At 48.6% G+C, this 16,565-nt stretch overlaps 1 long non-coding RNA gene across 1 annotated transcript in view; it reads right to left on the reverse strand.

Moving 5' to 3' along the window:
• Window positions 1-15,913, reverse strand: part of LOC141575609 (uncharacterized) — a 168,317-nt gene extending 152,404 nt beyond the window's left edge. The window contains exons 1-3 of the long non-coding RNA XR_012503284.1: window positions 15,754-15,913; window positions 15,459-15,525; window positions 14,268-14,442 (exon numbers count right to left, since the gene is read on the reverse strand). This is a non-coding gene — a long non-coding RNA (uncharacterized LOC141575609). The remainder of the gene's footprint in view (window positions 1-14,267; window positions 14,443-15,458; window positions 15,526-15,753) is intronic.
• Between the last annotated feature and the right edge of the window lie 652 nt (window positions 15,914-16,565).

Genomic DNA, 16,565 nt, shown 5'->3' on the forward strand with positions numbered 1-16,565 from the left:
ATAATTATACAAGCAGCCCAGGGTTTGATACTTAACAGAATTGAGTTCTGAACTGTGCTCTGAGCTTCCCAGCAGTCAAGGCAAAAAAGTGAAACCCGCTATTTTCTAAGAATATTAGAGTTCTCAAGAAAGACAAATGTTTTTCCAACTGTAAAGTTCCACACTTAACTTATGAAGCAGATATAACATAAACAACACTGAATAACATCATTTACAGTCCTTAACAACATTTTTAGAACACAGAAAAATGCTAATTATTTGAGCATCTCCTTTAAGATAAAATCAAAGGCCTATTTTTGTAGATGCCCAAGTTAATACATTATTGTACAAGATTCTTATACTACAGAATGAGTAAAAAGTCATTATTTCCTTTTCTCAGACAGGACTTTGTTTTAGCTCTGAAAGATACCCTCATTGAGTCCTGGCTTCTCAATGAGCCTAGAAATTAAGAAGAAAAGGTATAGCCAAACCCTTTAACCTGTCTGCCTCAAGCATCACCCACCTACCCAGGTTCTCCATGATTCTACGAAGGAGTCAATCCAAGATGGGTCAGAGCTGCTGCCCTGGCGGGAAAGTTCTCTCGGCCAGTCCAGCACCACAGCCACCACCACATCATGCGTGGGCCTCCAGCCCTTGAAATGTGTCCAGGGCAACCAAGGAACAAAATGTCACTGAGTCATTCACTTTAAAATGGCAAATTTTCAGTGGCGTATATTTTACTGTAATGGAAAACAAACTGAGTGGATACAGAAAGCCAGAGAAGGTTGGCAGAAAGAGAATCCAAAAAAGAACACAAATTCATGTTAGGATTTTGCCAAATCTGGCTTGGTTTTCATGGGCTTACACCTAAGGTTTTCAAAAAGAGCTGTGTTCCTCGAGACTCGATTACAGTGATGCAAAATGAGGGTTTGGTTTCCTCTCTGTGAAAACAACAAAGTTCCTTAAAAACATACATATACAATTAAATCTAATTTACACTCCTGAGCAAAGATTCAGCTTGTCTTCCACATGGAAACACTTGCAAATTAGCGCAGACCCAGAATTAGACAGACACACGACTAAGACTAAATGATTTGGGATCACTCAACATTTTAGTAACAACACAATGTAAAACCTGGCACGTTCTATTGGTATTGCTTTGAGACCATGTTCCAGGTCCTGCTTCAAACAAATTTGCATGTGATACACTTTCTTAAACCATTTGTGTTAGGATCAAGCCAACCAGCCCACAGCATCAATCTCCTGCTGACAAGAAGTTCAAAGAGCTCGACTTTCAAGTTGCCACAAAACTTCCAAGGTTTCCGTTCACTCACACATTGTATGCCCAAATAGCACATCTTGCAACAGCAGGATATACCACTTAAAATATTTTGCTATTTAGTTTTTCTCCTAACTCCTTTATTTCCTTTGTTTTTATCCCATTCAAACACCTATGCTGGTCTGTGTTTGGTGCCTCAGGGGAGGAACTGAGCAAAGGAAGAAGGAAAAAGTCTGCGAACGTCTTCTGGCCCGTGCGTTCCCGAAGTGCGGCCCCTCGGAGGAACAAATAAGCAAAGCGAGACACGGAAAAGGTTCTGAGGAGAGATGGGTGTCTCTCCCCAGTCGTCCAACCTAGCACACCCTTAGACTAGATAAAAGTCACTGGTTTGCCAGGAAAGAGAAGCAAGACGGACAAGGAAGGATGAGAGGCCAGTTGCAGGGGGGTTCCTGGGAAGCTGTAAAGCCTGAATGTAGCTTGTAAAATCCAGAATTTCCTAGCACGTATGTCAGTCCCCAGGCCCAGACCCCAGAGGGAGCACCTGTAGACAGAGTCTGGGTCAGCAGGTCCCTGATGGCCCACAGAGCTTCCTGTTCCCTGGCACATGGCAAAAGAAAGGAAGAAAGATTCCCATATCCCATCAAGTGCCACTGAAGTAGCAGCAGAGAGACCACAGAGATTGTTGAGGAGACCCACCCAAGGCTGCATGCGGACCTCAGTATGAGCCCTGAGGGGACCATGGCCAGCAGAGCTGTTCCCAAAGGGGCAGGTGGCCCCAGACAGAGCACAGCAGAGACCACAGCTCTCAACATCCCGGCAGCACTGGGCAGAGTGGTGGGAGGGGGAAATTCAAAGGGCCAATTGACCCTTATTAAGTTTCCGCCACTCTTAGAGAAAGGGCAGTTGACCTGGAAATTTAATCAGTTACTAAAAACAAAAGACTTTTCTCTTTCTTGCACAAGTGTTTAGGGACCCAGAGTTGTGCCTCCCACAAGGAACACTCAACAGCATCGAAGCCGATGGAGTCAACTCCCTGTCACCAGCGAGTTTTACCTTTTCATTTCTGGGCAGCACAATCCGCAAATTCAAGTATTCCTTGGCTGACAAGGCCAACACTCACAGACCAGAACATCCTGTCCCACACACTGGAAGCTCCAGACCCACATCCACTTACTGGCTCTCTGGGTATACTGCGGTTGAGGGGCTACAGCAGGACGTGCAGACTTGCAGGGCAGGGGTCACACCTGCATCAGAACACCAGCTTCCCTCCGAGTCCTGTTTTCCTCCTCATCCATGTTCATTTTCCCTTCACGAAGGGTTTTATTACTAGTTACCGCAAGCACTTAACTGGAGAATTAAGGAATGTCACTGAGAGATCTCCGGGGAAGGACAGCTTCCCAAGATCTCCTTTCTAAGCCAAGAATTCTTGGAGCCAGAAAGGGCAGCTCTTTTCCTCTTCCAAACCCACCATTCCATCCCAGCTGGGAAGCAGAGCGTTCCTTAGGCCGTGCATCATGGTGATGGATGGTGAGACCACCTCCAAGAAGGGACTGAGCGTTCCAAGCAAACATGGTATCTTAATCTAGACGCCCTTTGGAAACGGCACACGAGGTACCCCAGGGGCACTGCGGGGACGGAGGGGAGCATGGAACCCTCCAGCCAGCTTGGAGCTGCTGGTTCTCAGCAGTGCTCTCTTCAGAAGACTATCCAGATAAACCACGGAGCCAGACGCCTGGACTGGTGTCGTTGGTCGCTGTGTCTTCCGATTCACGTTCATTGTTATCCGTCAAGTCATCATTGCCTGCTCATTCCCTCTGACAGTCTGCGCTGAACCGGCAGGAAGCGGAGATTCATCTCCTTTCGATTAGCTCGTCAGTTACCAGCGAGTGCTGGTCCTCCTGTCTGTTCCTCGCAACCCCCCTCCTTCCGCTCCCAGTGCCGTCCGGCCAACCCTCTCACACTTGGATACCTCCTTTGCCCATCTCCAGCCCCATCTGCGTCCAGTCTGCTCTGCTTTCCACTCCTGGGTCACTCTTCTCCCAGGTCCTTCTGCCTTATCTTACCACACGTGACTGACATATGGCAGACAATCGAGGTTTTAGCACAAGAGACCTCTTATGTCCCTTTATAAACGCTCTGCTTCAACCAGGCTGCTCAATATCCTCCCCCCACACCCCAAGGGCCACAGAGTGGGCACTGAGGAGGCCATGTCTCCAGCTGGCTCTCCCAGGACACCCTGTGGCTTGAGGCAAGTATCCTCCATGGACCTCGGAGTCACCAAGACTGGATGTTCTCGAAGGATCCTTTCCATTCCAAAGCTCTAAAACCCATGGCCACGCCTCTGCTTCTGCAAATTCCCACCTGAACGTTCCCCTGCCAGTTCTTCACTCTCAGTTTCCTCATCTAGAAAATAGGTGTCATAATAGCACCATCTTGTAAATGAAAACTATTCATTTTACACACAAGGGCAGTGCCTGGCTCACAGCAGGATCCCAGCAAATACAGCCTTCTTACTGTTATTATCCTGATCTCATCATTACCTCCTTCCAGCACCAGCCCACATCCACCACGTCCAGGAAGCCTCCCACGGCAGCTGTCACCTGCGTACACCCCTCCTTTCTCAGGAACTGACAGCATCACCTGCGTCTTCCTTTCACTTAAGACACAACCATGCACACTCCTCAAGTGCTCTCTGCTATTCCGATGCTACCTAACCTGTGACGCAAACCCTCTGATCGGACGATGTCAGACACCTCACACTGTCCTGTTCTGTCAGCGCCACAGTGCCGTCCACAGTGCTTGGTCCAGCTGAGCAGCTGCAGTTACAGATGCTGGAAACCCCCAGGCGAATGCCGAGCATCCCAGTGTGCCGAGGAATTGGCACGCCAGGTGAGCTGTGAGCTTGCTCTGGAAACCAAGAAACTCACTTCAGAGAAGGGGTGGTGGTGCCTGACACACCCAGTTCCTGGGGGCTGGTCTCGGGAGTGGATCTGTGAGGAGAAACCCCACTGGCTACCTGATCTGCTCACAGGGCTGATGGAGCCTGGAGACTCCGGGGAACTTCAGGGTTGGGGGCCTCCTGTAAATTCTGCATGCTATCTGCACTTTACCTTCCCTAGCCAGGGAATACTGTAGCCTTTGCCAGTAGCAACCAGCAAAACATATCACGGGCTTGAAAGAAAGAAGGAGGGAGAGAGACCAGAGTGCAAGAGTGCTGGTAGTTCACTGAGTTTAATTCAACTCAAACACATGGTGCTTGTGTGTCACGATGGAAACATCAATCTCGAAAGAATTATGTCAGTCCCAGAAGACACCAGTGCCAGAAGAACTCCACATCACAAGAGCCAGTCCGCCAGGCTGGCTCTGCCTATCTCCAAAGATCAGATGCACAGGAAGCGTCCGCAGAGAGCTGCTCGGGAGCAGAGCCCCACGCCAAGGCCGACCAGATGGAAACCCATCGCTCTCTGTCCGTAAAAGTTGAACAAGAACAGGCAGCTTCTGCTTCCCTTGACTTCAGCTCTGCTTTAGCAGAAACAGTTTAACAGAAAAACACCCAACACTAATATTTTCCACAAGCAGCCAGAAGTCATTTGTAAAAGCTTCAGCACAAAAAGGAAGGAGCCACTTGCCTCCCGGGACGTCCATGAAGTAAATGCCTTTAAGACAGCACGTGTCAGGGGCCTGCAGGTGAGCACCAGAGTCTCTGCAGGAGAAAGGCCGCTTTCTGGGGGGTCTTCATTTTGGTGAATTTCCCGTCAGATCTTTCCAGATTATCGTATCTTTACAGTGATCTTAGGAAGTTGGAAGCCTTAGTGCTTACAGTAGAAATGATGGTCCCAGCAGCGACATACAGTCACACTAGGGGGCCAGTTGTAGTAATAACCCATTTGCGTGGGATTACAGGGGGGCTCTGCGTTTCCACAATGGTGATGGGTTTGCTGAAGCCCTGTCAGGGAAAACGGTGTCAGCTTCTGATGCAGCTTTTGGAAGAAAGCTGTGGAACGAAAGTAACTTGATGCTCACACAACTCATGTGAGATCTCTTTAACCACCACCACTAACCAAGGACCTTTCAGAACAGCCCACAGAGATATCCTGAAGACAGAGTGTTCCCGTGATCCTGGAAGGTCGGGTCCTTGACAGTAAGATGAGTGGTTGCAAAGGAGCTCCTCCATCAGCCTCGGCACTACTGACCCTCTGAGCAGGATGCTTCCGGGGGTGAGGCCGTCCTGTGCATTGTGGGAGGTCCATCCGCATCCCAGCTCCTACCCACAGAGAGAGCAGCGCCCCTACTGGTGACAACCAAAGCATCCACGGTGCTCGCCAGATACCCTCCCCAGGGGCAAAACGGCTGCCGGCTGGGAACCACCGCCACCACCCTAAATGAACAGGAAGGTCTCCCTCTGCGGTGACACCAGATTTCAGCCAGTGCCTGTCACCTGACTAAATGAGCCAGCACCTGTCACCACTGTCACACTTCAGCCCTGGGAAAAGGCTGTCCCTTATGCTCTTCCAAGAGACCTTTCAACAGAACTTCGGGGTAAGCCGGGCAACCCCGATGGTTCCAGGTCTCCTCATTTCACGCAGGGGGCTCGCCCCCCGCCTCCTGGCGCTCCAGCCCGCCTTGTGAATAACTGTTTCATCCTCCCCGGGGACAACCCTTTGACTTTTGAAGGACACCCAGACAGTTTGCTTAATGATCACTGGGACGTTGTGGCACAGATTTTTTAAATGAAACTCACATAAATATCCTGAGTCTGGGGGTTATTTCTCTCCAGCCCTGATGGCCTCGCTCATCTTAAAATAATTTACAGGAATTCTGCAACGACAGTAGGTCCGGGGTGTCCTTCCTCGCATCGCTTTACAGAGGTACGTACCAAAAGCCCGAACGAGGCCCCATAAATCGCTCGCTTCCCTGGTAGGCGCGGCGTTCTGAGTCCCACGTGGCCCATCGAGGGTCACTTGGTGAGAGGCCAAGACGCAGGCGTCCTCCCTCACCGCATTTTTAATTTCCTCTCTTCCTTCCTTTATTCTCAGAGACACTACGGCTTTAAATAAAAGGCCATGCACAACTTTACAGGGAATTTCACTTTAAATAAAAGATTCTTGAATGTAAAGACGAAGAGAACGAAGACAGGTGGGGGAGGAGAGTAACTTGCCTGGATTCCCGGCTCGCGAGGCTGGGGCGCTGGCGGCGCTCGCACTCCGGCGCGGTCTGCAGCACCACCGGCCACGTTCGGACAGCCCGCCGGGGCAGCCGCCCGCGGCGCGCGGGACGGGCTCGCGCTTCCCCGGGGCCTCGCTGCTTTCGGGAGCGGCTCCGGCCGCGCGGGCTGACGGCGGGCCTCGCCTCCCGGAGCCCGCGCGGGGCGGGGGCGCAAGCCCGGGCCCGGCTCCGGGGAAGGGGGGGGGGCCCTGCCCCCCGGGCGCGCCCCCGGCGGCCCCACCGCCCGTGGCGGCGCGGCCGGGCCCGAGGGGACGCCTTCGCCTTCAACACCTGAAGCCTCGCGGGCCGCCGAGACCCGCATTCCTTGTCCTCCGCTGGGGGGTGTGAAAACCCAGGCCTCTCACGGCTTCCTGCGAAAGCAACCGGAAGCAGAGACGACTTTCCTTCTTCCCACGACCGTGCGGGACCAGGGGCCCGCGGCCTCTCACCTCCGGGCTCCCGGCGCTGTGACCGCGGGTGGGCGCGTCCGCGGCCGCTAAGGCTCCTGAGGGAGGACACTTTACTGCAAAACGCAAACCGACCCCACGCGCGCGCTCGGGTTCTGTTTTCAGCAGAGTGGAGTTTTCCTGAGGACAAGCACCTGCTCGAAGTTCTTAATCGTCGGTCGTGCTGTGAGTGCAGCACTCTCTCTCTCTCTCTCTCTCTCTGTGTTTTTCACCCTTAAATTGGGGTGCGGGTGATAACAGCCTCCACTCACAGCCTGAATCCGGTTCACAGGGCACAGTGGTCCCTACCGGGCTCTCCTTCGCTCGGTGGCTCTCACCGTGCCTGCAGCACGGGCCTGTCACCCAGGCAGAGCACAGTCTGTCCCCAGCTCGCCCTTATGACGTGGCATGACTGTGGTGAGGAATTTATGTCCAAAACTAACACAGACGTCTCCCACCTGCTTCTTAGCACATCGCGGATAGTGGACAGAATTTTGGCAGAAAGAATATTCTGACGTAAGCTTGAATTTAAACCAGAGAAAGTAATTATAAAGTGACTGGAAAATTCAAGGAATGAAAAGAGGGGCCACAAAACTGGGTGAGAGGAGAGAAATCAGAGGGCCCCTTTGCAAAATCCTACTTGCCTGACCTTCCTTCCTGTTACCAGTGATAAACTTAGCCCCGCAGCAAGTTCCTATCCTGGGCCTTATCCTGGGGCTGGTCTTATCCTGGGGATGAAACTTTTGAGAAGGAAAACATGGAGACAGAGCGGGCATCTATGCTTTACCCAAGGACCGTGTGAGCGGGGTGACGACAGAAGACAACGCTGAACGTGAAAGCTGCTGGAATTGTTAACAAAATAGAGTCAAAAGCAATCAATCATCCTCAAAACCAACAAGACTCCTTGATTGAGTGGGTGATCATTTCATCAGACCTTGGCTCTCTTTTTTTTATTTAAGGCTCTCCAGCCTCCCACTAAGAAAGTAGACGCTGGATCCGGACTCCTCCAGACCAGATGGAGTCGCTGGGATATGAACTCTTCACGGGACTTAGGAAAACACAAACATTTTTCACTTCCAAAAACAAAATTTTTTTAACAGTTTTATTAGTATCTGTTGTTATTACCTGTTATAAATTCTTTTTGAAAAGGGAGAAACAAAGGAAGTAGGAGGAATTAAGGAAACTGAGGGACAATGAGGAAGAAGTAATGAAGGGAAGGACGCAAGAAAACAGGGGGAGAGGGGAGGAGCTTGCCTCTTAAGCTGCTGACGAGGACCGGGTTGGGCTGATCCGGAAGCACTGATACATGAACAGGCGATGTCATAGCATGTCCTGCTCTTCTAAAAATTATTCTAGGTACTTACCCTTCCAGAAAGCTGGAGTAGTACACACTCTTCACTGTTCCTCCTGCTAACGACACCTAAAATCTGGCACATTACCCATAAAATAAACATAAGAAGACTCTGAAAGTTAGAAGAAAGTAGACCAGCAGGGCCTGGGAACCCGAAGAAACATGTGTTGGTATCATTTTGTAATTTTGCGTGAGTGTCTATCTTCTATTTACTAAACTGGGTATCAGATTAGAGAAGCCAGGAACGTGGAAAGACCCAGAAGCATGATGTAAAAAGGGACAGGAAAAAGCTGTTCTCACTGGACAAAGCGGCCAGTGTAATCAGAGTGAGGACTTCTAACAAAACTCATTCTACTCCAGCCAGACCCCACAGGCAGAACTACTCACCCTGCCCCTCCCAGCCAGGTAACAGCAGAGGCCAACTCGGGTGTCTGAGCTCCCCAGCCCATTCAGCAGTGACAAGGGGCCCCTATACCTCCTGCATCTCCCTGTATCAGCGGAGACCCCACACAACCTGGTACAACAAGTGGCATCTCCACCCTCCCCTGCCCTGCCACAACCGTGTTAAAAGAGACCCTTAAATATCCAGAGACTCGTAACATAATGCAAAATAATGCCCAGGTTCCAATCAATAATCACTCACCATCAAAAGAACCAGAAAAAAACCTCAGCCTCAATGAGAAAATGCAATCAACAGACGCCAACACTGAGACAAGAGAGAAAAGAGGACTTTCTCTAAGTTGCCCTTGATCCAAATTAAAAACTCTTTCTCTGCAAGAGGCTCTGTTAAACGAATGAAAATACAAGCTGCAGACTGGGAGAACGTACCTGAGAACCACACGTCCGACAGGGGACACATCTAGAATGTGTAAAGGATTCTCACAGTTCAACACTAGAGAGAAAAAAAGAACAATTCAAGCAGAAAGTAGGCCAAAGACATTGAGAGCCATGACACCAGGTGGGCTCCCCAGATGACAACTAGCACACATAGAGGTGCTCCCCAGCAGTGGCCAACGACAAATGCAAATCAACACCATGATGGGACAGCACTATCTACCTATTACAACAGCTAAAATAAAAATTACTGGCAGCACCAAGAGGTGAGGAGGATGGGGGAAACTGAGTCCCTCATGCACTGTTGGTGGGAATGGAAAATGGTGCAGTTACTCTGGAAAATAGTTTGGCCGTTTTAAAAAAAAACACTAAACATATATTTAGCATAGAATTCAGCAATCGTGATGCTGGGTGTTGATTAGAGAAAACTCAAAACTTTAGGACCACACAGAAACCTAGACGCAGTTGCTCGCAGCAGCTTCCTTGGCACAAGCCGAGCACGGGAGGCAAACAAAATGTCTCAATAAGTGACAAACTGCGGCACCACATGCCACGGAATACCGCTCGGTGGCGAAAAGGAACTGACCACAGACAGCCTGCAGGGATCCCCAGGGCACTACACCGACGGAAGGAAAGCCAGTGTCAAAAGGTCACATATGGTGCCATTTGTGTACGTTTTCAAAATGACAAAATGCTAGAGATGTCTTCCATCTCGCAGTTCGCGGTTGCGGGGTCTCAGGGGTGGTGCAGTGTGGAGGGAGGCTGTGATTAGACAGAGGAGCACGAGGAAGGTCTTCAGGGACAGAGGGCAGTTCTGCGTCTTGGTTGGGATGATGGTTTTGTGACTCTCCCCGTGCGGCGAAAAGAACCCAGAACCACACACATGTCGGACCGGTGTCCAGTTCCTGCTTTTGATCTTGCATGATGGTTAACCATGGGTAACCATGGAAGAAAACGGGGTGAAGGATAAATGGGACCTTTCTGTTCTTTCTTTGCAACCTCTTGTGAATCTAACATTATTTCAAACAAAAATGCTTTCAAAATTATTTTTGTTCTGGTGGGACGGGATAAAGCTCAGGCGTAAGGTGCATGCTGAGCCTGCACACGGTCCTGGGCTCGATCCCCAGTACCTCCATTAACAATAATAACAATAAAATAAAAATTTAAAGAATAAAATTATTAATTTTAAGGAATTATTCTAGTCCTTAATTATAAAAGCATTGCATCCACAGGGTTAAAAAGTTAAATTTTTATGTGGAAAGTATAAACTGAAAATTTCCTTCTCCACCGGGCCTATCCCCAGATGCACACTCAAGGCTGTAACACCGTTAACAAACTCTCCCACTCTCTCCCAGGAAGCCTTGCGCGTGCGAAACACACGCCCGTGTTTGCAGATTTTTAAGACAAACGAGAACGTGCTATGCAGACTGTTTTACACCTTGCCTTTGCTTTCTTACCTTTCTTGAAGATCCCGTCTTTTAACTCTCAGCCTTTTCTTTAAATGCCGCATTGTGTTCCATTCTGCAGGTGGCTCAGACCTCGTTTCTCCAACCTGTTAGGGCCACCCTGGCTTTGTTTAGTATTTCTCTTCGCTGCATTTTACTATTATAAAGCATGCTCCAGTGACGAAATGAGCATCATAAAATATAACCTTGCCCCTAGCAGTGGTGCGAGACCCATTTCATGAGAGTCTAGCAAACACTGGATTTTATCAAACTTTTACAATGTTTGACATAATGCTCTTCGAAAAACACTATGTACCTTTGTACTTTTCAGCAGAGTCTCCACTTTGGCTTTAGAGACGCCACACTGCCTGTCCCTGGTTCCCCTGCCCCCAGGCCTCTCCTCATCTCTGTGCTCTGCCGCCTCTTCGACATGACTCAGCTGATAACTGAGGAATCAGGCTTCCTAAGTACCCAGTCCTTGGTCCTCTTCCCTCTCCACACTGGGCCCTTAAAACTGTTGCATCAGTTTCCAAGAATTAAAATTCCGCTTTGATGCGGGCAATTCCCAAAGTCATATCACAAGCCCAGAGCTTTCATGCAAGTTCCAGATTTGCATATGCAACAGCTGACATGACCCATCCAACCAGCTCTCTCTCAAGCCTCTCAAAGTTCATAAGTCCAAAGCAAACTCTTGGTTTTCCCCCTGTAGCGCCTGAAGTCCTCCCTGCTCCTTAGAAGCCTTCCACCCAATTACGCTAGAAAAATGGTGCTGAACCCCCCAAACAGTTCCACATACGCCCTCTTCCCTCCACCCCCTGCTTCCACCACAGCAAAAACTGCTTGAGCCTCTAACGTTCATGAGCCCTGCCCTTGCTTCAATCCACTGTCCACCCAGATGTAAAGGTTCCTTTGAGAAACACAGACCCGTAAACGGGATGAAGTTACTTCTTTTTCAAAGTCCTCGGATGTTTCTTCCTTCTGCCTCGCCTCTTAGTCCCTCCAGCTTCCCCTCACCCACCAGACTCATTTCCTGTGGCCACCGTGACAAAATGCGACCTACAGGGCGGCTTACAATAGCAGAAGTGTGTCTGCTCGGGGCCTGGTGGCTAGAAGTTCACGAGAGTGTGGGCAGAGCCACGTCGCCTCCCAGGGCTCGAGGGGAGACTCCCTCCCAGCCTCATCCAGCTGCCGGTGGTCCCCAGCAGCCCTGGGCGTCCCTCTCTCTGCCGTCACATGGCCTTTTCCCTGGGTCTGCTTCTGCATCCAGGTTTCCTTCCCATAAGGATGCCAGGCATTGTGTTCGATCCCACCCAATTCCAGTGGGACCGCATCTTAGCCTGATGACGTGTGCAAAGACCCTACTTCGAAATAAAGGTCACACTCATAGGTCCCGGGAATTAGGACTTGAACATGTCTTTGGGGGGAGGGGACACAATTCTACCCATTATGAGTGTCCCCCCAGCTTCTCCGTACGGCCGTCTTCTTCCCACTGGCTGCCGCTGCAGTGGGACCCTCAGCCCCGTGAAGGCCCCCAGCTCCGCCGCACTGCAGGGCCTTTGGACATCTTCTCTCCTGCCCCTGGAACTCCCTCCCCACCTCCCCGCCCCCGCGTGGCCAGCTCCTCCTCCTTTCCTGGCTCTCCCCTTAGACACCACCTCCTTGCCCACCCTAAGCAAGTAAGCCCCCTCCGGTACCTTTGGGCTCAGCCTCCTGTTAGCTGTTGCCATGGAATTCATCGTACCTCGAGGTCATTTACATCTCTTTGCTGCTTACTGTTCTCTCCATCTGGAGCCACTTTGACCAGGAGAACGGTCTGTGGCGATGGAATGGTCTAGAACTGCACCATCCAACGTGGTAGTGGCGGCCACCTGCGGCCACTGAGCTCTTCAAAACCTGGCCAGTGGCACGGAGGAACTGAATGTTTCATTTAATTTCATTTGTATTATTTTAAATTTAAATGTGCATAGCCACACACAGCTAGGGCTCCTGTGATCCGGATGCTGGTGGTCTAGACTCTCGGCTTTGGACCAGCAGATAGACTGCTTTATTGACATGCAGGCACCCAACTACCTGCAAAGAGCAAGGCACAAAATTGTTGTGCAATAAATATTTAAAGTGAGTGAAAACTGAAACCTCACTTTTTATTCGCATTTTTATTATAATAAGGTTGAGCATTTTTCCATATAGTCATTGACCATTGTTTAGATTCCTTTTTTCCCTGGGCTGTCCATTTTTATGTTTCATTCTTGATTTTAAGCACTTTTACACATTAGGAAATTAATGTATAAATATTTGACAATCAAATACGTTGCTAATATTTTCTGCAGATTGTAGTTGGTATTTTGATGAAGGACTTTGCCATATGAAAGAGTTTTAAATTTATATGTGATCAGTTTTCTCAATCTCTTCCCTTATGCTCTCTGGGGATGAACTCTTGGTAAAATTCTTTTATATTATATTTTGTAAAATGCTTTATATTCCTTCTTATTCCAGCATCTTTCAGAAGAGAAAATGCCAACCATGCGTTAGTATTTCTAGTTGCATTACCCTGTTTTTTTCAGAAGAGTAATACATTCCCACAAAGCAAATGGCCAGTAACAGCTACAGAAAGCACCTGATAATTACTGCACACTGAGAACTGCGCAAAGAAGCACTTCTCACCCACTGAATTAAAACTTCACTTGGGGGTTGACTGGTTGGCTATGTAATGAGAAAGGGAGGTACCTTTTAAGAAACTCCATACCCCAGTTCAGGTGCTCAGAGCTGGGGCCCAACGGAGGTGCTGATGGATAGATGTTCGCGTTGGAACCTCCCCCCAGGGACAGCCTAAAACAGTGCATTTCAGAGTTGAACTAAAAGCCAAGCAAGGAGCCTGCCTCACTGGGCAAGTCACTCAATCCTATATTCCGGTTTCTTTCTTCCTGCAAAGGGAATTCTCACAGTGGCCCCTAACAGCATGGTCTAGCTGGTCATAAATCCCAGGAGGAAACCCCACGGGGTGCAGCACCAGGTGGAGGAGGACAAATCATTCCTCGCAGACCAGCATCGAGGTCCCCTGCTCCCGGACCCCAGGGCAGCCCTGCAGGAGGGGCAGGGCTCCAGGGGTGGAGAGCGGACTTCCTCACCACACGCCTGATGCCTTTCCCACCTTACCCACCCGAGCTCCAAATTACTGTATTTCTCACTGGAGTTTAGTAAGTCTCCCTACTGTTGTGACACCTGACAGGCACCGCCTATGCTGGTGGGTGAGCCACACTGCGAGCGACTCATTGTTGACGGAAACAAATACCTGTCAATTTCAGGCTGACAATTTCTACTTATGTTAAATTGCAGGAAATAAAAAAAAAAAAAAGAAGATAAAACACGCTCTCCTGAGATATTGTGAAAAGAAATAAGGAAATATTTGATATGTTCTTTTACAGTTTGAACAAAACCTAAAGCTTTAGCTTTCCTAAATTCCGAAAACACAGAAAGAAGAATGGCTGGAACAAAGCTGACAGTCTATCAGACTGACGGCTGCCTCTTCACACGGATACACGTATGTCTGTGGATTACATGTGAATTGAGATTCTGTCACATCCAAAAGAAAAAAAAAACTAGACCTCATTACTAATAAAGTGAATTAGGAAAATGTTTCTGGCTCCAAAAGTCTCTGCTTCTTCAAATGAATGTAATTATAAGGGCTATAAACTTTTCCATCATTTCCTTGAACGTGTGCAAGTACGTACCTGGTGAATCTCTTCCAGAGGAAACACGAGCTCTCTTCCTAATGGTACATTTTCTTAATGGCTTTGCTGTTCCTGACTTCATTTCATTGCACGGTTACTTGTTATATCCGACGTGAGTTAATATTGCACTTAAAAGTATGGAAAGGCATTTCTCCAAGACATCAACTCTCTCCACCTGCAGGGGAAGGGAGAGAGAATGAGACTGAGAGGAAGGAAACCCATTGGATCCAAATTTCCTGGGAGCACATTTAAAACTCAAATTGGAGGGAAAAGATGAGAAATAGCAGGCTGCTAGAATAAATAATACCTCTCAAAACGTGGATGAGAAATATCTCCCTGCCATAAAAATGCCATAAAGGTAAATAGGGAAATTAGATACCCACAGTGCTGGACTCAGAGATAAATGCGAGGGGCCCCTAAATGTGCAGCCCCAAGCAGCCCCTCTAGGAGCTGAAAGGAGGCCAACTTAACCATCTCTCCCAAACAGGAGCCCAATGCTGAGAAGTACGTTTTGCAAATATCCTGACAACTGCCAGCCAGCTTCACAAACACTTTTTTTTTTGCATTAATAATCTGGCTCTGTTGCCCATGACAACTTCACTAATTACATACACATTCACGTAAACCTTACCAAGTGGAAGTCTGACCTTCTAAAAAGGTCCCACCAAATGGAGGAATGCTGTGGGAGGCATCCTTGGGGCCATCTAGACCAACCCGCCCCAGATCTAGAGACGGAGCAGCCAAGGTCGGAGCAGTGCCTTCTTAAGGTCACACCGTCCGTCCCTGTGAAACCCTAAACCTTGTTCAGTTCCTAAAACCAAGGCCTCCTAACCCAGTCCAATCATTGTCCCGTGACAGCATACGGTAATTCTTGTTCGATGGAAACCAGAAACATTTAGAAGGTCCTGGGAGGGTCTTATTTCTTGAATGGAAAGTGAAAACTTGACATGCTTTAGGACTGCTGGTGTACTCTGGACAAGCCATGTTAAATGATGAGGTGGGAGCAGGGGCTGTGAAAAATCTACGGGTGGGAGGGAAAAGTCGTCGTTGTAGATTTCAAAGCACTTAGAATCCTCATTTTCCTTTCATAGCCTTGGCTCCTTCTTGGATTCTGGGTCCTGTTCAAATGTTAGTTTTACTGGAGTGTTTTATTGAGGCCAAATTAACATCCCAACTGGATTTAATGCTCACCTTGGTTCTGCAAGCTCAGACTCCCAGATGTCGCTTAGGTGTGGAACACGTTTTAACACTGCAGAACCTTTCACACCAGAAAAACACATCAATTTACCAAGAGGAAGGAACCTCAGACTTTTCAATCTTAATCCACCTTGGCCGCTAGGAGGGGATTCTGCCCACCCCCCACCCCACCCCTCCTTCCCTCCCCTTCCCTGCCTGGGGGTTTCCTGGGCATCGGATTGTCCCGAGCATCGGGATGGAGGAGGACCGGGGTCTTTCCTGAATACTCTAATCCCTCAAACAGCGTTACCTGCTTCATGTTCAGCTCCCGAGCAGGAAGAGGGAGATAAATCTTGTTCCCTGTGGGTTGTCACGTCGCCCGGCGAGCTGGGACCTTCCACTGGAAGTCTCTGGGCACTGGAGTGCCAAAACTCGCCAGGGCTGAATACAAGGCTCCAGTTCGTCTTGGCAGACGCAGGGACTTTCTATAGACAAATTAACATTGTTTCATCTCATGTTGACACCGTAATGTCTTTTCAATATACCTGCACTGGCATTCTCACGAAATCATTGCATCCCAATCAACTGAGCAGGGAATTAGCACGCTTACATCAAACTTTCTGACAAGTGTGGGTTATTTCTTCATATCGAAATATCTCATGCTCATTCACCTCTTTGGAGAGAGAAATTCGAGGTGGAGCGCCCTACAAGTCTAAAAGTCTAAAATAGACCTGTTTGATTTTACAATCTAGTTACAATACGTACCAGGCATAGCTATGTTCACATTTGGGTAAATGGATAACTTGTATGAAGTAAATCAAATCTGAGGCTTTCATAGAAAAGAAATTTTCCCATGTGTCAGCATTTTAGAAGTAAGAAATACTTCTGGATTGACATTCCTGAAATTCCACGTTATAGTGATCATTACTGTTGTAATTAATGTTAATGATAATATCTCTTGTTTTTGAACGCGTTCACCCACCTTCTACCATGTATCTCACAGTAAACTGCAGCACGATTTGTTTATTATTGGCTTAAGTTTACAGGAGGAAGACGATGCTAAAAGATGGTGCATGTGGTGTTTAAAATCAGATTAATGGTAGCTGGTAAGAGAGGATGAAA

Source organism: Camelus bactrianus, chromosome 30 (genome assembly GCF_048773025.1).
Source record: "Camelus bactrianus isolate YW-2024 breed Bactrian camel chromosome 30, ASM4877302v1, whole genome shotgun sequence".
Classification (NCBI taxonomy): Eukaryota; Metazoa; Chordata; class Mammalia; order Artiodactyla; family Camelidae; genus Camelus; species Camelus bactrianus.